We start from the raw sequence: 4,316 nt of genomic DNA on the forward strand, positions 1-4,316 counted from the left end.
ATTGTGAGCAGACTTTTTCACTGATCTTCTGTTCAGATTTGTTATCATATCTAACAGTTTTCGGCCCTCAAAAAAATGAAGGTCCCTCCMATTTTCTTTTCTCCACAWTTTTTCCTTCCGATTGTCTATTCTTATTYCGTTCATTCACCTCAGCTGCATCTAMTGTTAGTGGAAAGGTATTAGGGTTCATAGCAATAACAAACTCTCTGATTGAGGGTTTCAGACCCCAAATAAACCTTTCTATCTTCCGGGATTCAGTCAAAACATAATGTTCGGCAAAACGAGAGTATTCAATGAATCTTTCGGTATACTCCTGAACTGTTCCATTCCCTTGCWCTAACTTCAGAAAATCTTCCTCCATTTGTCTTACTACTGTTTTAGGACAAAATTGATTTTTAAATCTATCCACAAATTCTACCCAAGACAGAGTCTGTAAAACATCCGTTCTGGTAGACGATTCAACTTCCCACCAAAATAAAGCATTTGATTTTAATACAGAAACAACAAATCGAACTTTATCTGTTTCCGGACACCGAATGGTGTTGAACATAGATTCCATCTCCTTAATCCAGCATGTAGCTTTCACTGGATCTCTCTCCCCAGAAAAGGTTGGTGGTTTGCATGCTAAAAACATCTTAATATATCCTTCTTTATTCATAGTGATTGGAGCAGTGGGATAAACTTCTACTCTTTATGTTTCCACTCTAGCCGGTATTCCCAAAATTGATGTCAGAGTTTCCCGTAATTTCCCCATTTCCTCTGCCAACATATCTCTGGTTATATATTCTGGGTATGGCACCGACCTTTCCTGAACATTCCAAGAGTGGGATTCCTCATGTTCAGAATGTATTCCAGTCCGACCCCTTCCCTGAGATTGACTTCTTCCTCTGCCTCATCCTCTTGCTCTTCCCCGACCTCTATTTTCGGATGTACTAGTAGGTAGATTTACAGGTGATTCTCCTCTTTCCTCAGATTCTGGACGAGTCATTCTTTCAGATCTTCTAGTTCGGCTAGACATCTGCAAAGTTTAGTGTTAATAATCACGTATTCACATTCCCAAATATAATGAAGTATTCAAGTTCAGATGTGTACCTGTAARTTCATAATTGCACTGGCCAGATGTAATTAAAATTTACCTTACACACTGTTCTTTTAACACATCATATTTATCTCCAATGGTGCTAACTATGTTCGGGACCCTTAACATGCAATAAAACAGTTTAAGTCTAGGTATCATGTTGTTAAATACCTAAATCTCTTAAAGTCGGGCTCTGATACCATTCTGTAAGGCGCCAATCCACACATTGCATGTAATATATATTTCATACAAAAGAAATACATGATATCATTCCATTCTGGTCCCTTAGTACAAGAATCTAACATGACCAGATACAAGGTCCGAAAATTCAAAATACATTTCTTGTACTAATTAATCAAAACATATCTTCAAGCAAAAGCGCATAAAGGAACATATTAAACCTTTCCCTTCCCCTTACTGTCCGAACCTCCTRCAACACATAATTTAAATCACAAAACGAGGCTTAGACCGAAAGGTCTAGTGAGATACCCTATTTATGTTATTGCAGGGTGAAAATCACCAAAACCTTTAGGGAAAATATCATTTCATATATATAACAAATAAATGAATAAATAGAAACGTAATACCAGATGTTTTCCGTTATCAAGCAAATCGTTCTGCTTATTCAATTCTCAAAACTCTAAACCAATCAGGTTCCACGTAATGCCACTTTTAAACCTTTTCTTAACCAAACAAGGTTATTTAAAGCTTCAGGCCAAACCTGACATTTTCTCCTCAATAACATCCAAACTATAATTATCAATAAGAACCTTGATCCTAAATCTTTAAGTCACAAAGATATAAAGACTCCGGACCACGGTAATCTTAAAGGATATAATAGAATGAGTTATATCGTATAACACACATGCAAATGCCACCCTTATATCCAAAAGTACACATCGCCTTGATATGCCACCCTTATCCCATGGTACACCTCTCCTTGATATGCCACCCTTATCCCATGGTACACCTCTCCTTAATATGTCACTCTTATGCCATGGTACACCTCTCCTTAATATGCCACCCTTATTTCCTCATCAAAATATTTTCACATAATATTTTCAAATAAACCGCAGCCATTGAAATTATTATCAATACAAATTCATTTTTTTCAAAACTTCCTTTTTATGATAAAATATCATTTTTCATTGAAAACACAACATTACAACAAATCCGGTCAATCTTGACTTAACCGGACTTCAAATCCGGTCAATCTTAACTTAGCCAGACTTTAAATCCGGTCAACTATCCGGACAACACATCCTAAGCTTTTTCCGATTTAATACTTATACAAACTTCAACTTTGTCCGGATAACAAATCCGGTCAATACTCCGCACAAAGCTTGAATGATTTATCACTTGGAATATAAACCATCTTTGTCTGGATAACATGTCCGGTCAATACCCTGCTCATTACTTAGCCGATTTAAAATAATCCGGCCACTATTTGGTCGTATTCTTACTTCTCAATTTAAAAAGATAACTTTTCTTATCAATCATAACCCGATCAATACTTAATTGATTTAAGATAATCCGGACAATACATCGGTTAACCTTTGTCCGATTTAAAATAGTCCGGACAACACATCGTCTATCCTTTGTTCGATTTAAACTAATCCGGACAACACATCTTTCACTCTTTGACAGGTTTAAAACCATCCAGTCAAACCTTGTCCGGTTTTATATCTGGATAAACACTTAGGGCAAAAAGACTGATTTATATCAAATTGAAATAAAATTTATATGAAACCAGTAATAATCTTTATGCAAAAGAGTTTTAGAAACTACTCACATTAATAGGCTTTTAAAACCAAACACTTGAAATCCAATCTTGAATCTCCAGACAAGATATCCGATCAACTTCTCCTCTTTTTAAATTGCACAACTTATCAAAATACCAGAAGAAGAGAATGGAGGCTAAGCCCTCCTTTTATACTTTCCAATTCAGGAAAGTTAGCAAATTTACACCGCCATATGTATGCTTACATACACCAAGTATACATATATATATATTTTTATATAAACATACATTACACACTTATCTTCAAGCACACATATTATATATATATATATACATATAAAAATATATATATACTTTCACATATGTACATATACATGATCACATTATGCACATAATTTTTATATACCGGCATGATCAAATATAACAATTTATCATGCTATCACGTAATCGTTTACTCAGATAATCACATAATAATTACCTTGGGTGATGACAAGAATCCGGTTATCAGATTATCCACCCCTCAAAAGAATTCCGTCCCAGAATTCCTTTAATCAAAAAGCCATGGGTATTCTGATCGCATCTTTGATTCCAATTCCCATGTTGCTTCTGGTCCTTTGTGAAACTTCCACTGAATTTTAACTAGATTTATTTCTTTGTTTCTCAACACCTTGATCCTTCTGTTGATTACAGCTTCTGGTGTTTCCACAAAATTTAGCTTACTGTCTAGTTGAATTTCTAGTAACGGTACTGATAGGTTCGGATCAGCCAAACATTTCCGCAGATTCGACACATGAAAAGTGTTGTGAATCAAACTCAGCTCTTCTGGCAGCTCTAACTGATATGCTACTGGCCCAATTCCCTTACATATTCTGAACGGCCCTACATATCTCAGACTGAGCTTCCCTTTCTTTCCAAATCTGACGACACCCTTCCACGGCGAAACTTTTAACATCACAAAATCACCTATACTAAACTCAATTATCTGTAAAACTTTTATGGCGATGTTGTGCTGTTTTTATTCTTTCATGGATTTGTTTGATCTTTTCAAAAGTTTCTTGAACAATTTCAGGACCCGTCAACTGTTTCTCTCCCACTTCATTCCAACATAAAGGCGTTCGACATTTACGTCCATACAACACTTCATACGGTGCCGCTTGGATACTGGAATGGTAACTATTGTTATATGAAAATTCTATCATTGGCAAGTGATCTTCCCACGATCCCCCGAAGTCAATAATACAACTTCTTAACAGATCTTCGAGAGTCTGGATAGTTCTTTCACTCTGCCCATCAGTTTGCGGATGATAAGATGTACTCAATCGAATTTCAGATCCCAAAACTTTTTGTAGTCCTTCCCAGAACTTGGAAGTAAACCGACTATCTCTATCAAAGATAATGGATAATGGAACACCGTGTCTGGTAACAATTTCTTTGATGTAAATCTGCGCTAACGTTTCCAAAGAGTATTTCTCCCTTATTGGTAGAAAATGCGCAGAT

Source organism: Cynara cardunculus, unplaced genomic scaffold, assembly GCF_001531365.2.
Source record: "Cynara cardunculus var. scolymus isolate 2C unplaced genomic scaffold, CcrdV1 Un_Scaffold_1470, whole genome shotgun sequence".
Taxonomy (NCBI): Eukaryota; Viridiplantae; Streptophyta; class Magnoliopsida; order Asterales; family Asteraceae; genus Cynara; species Cynara cardunculus.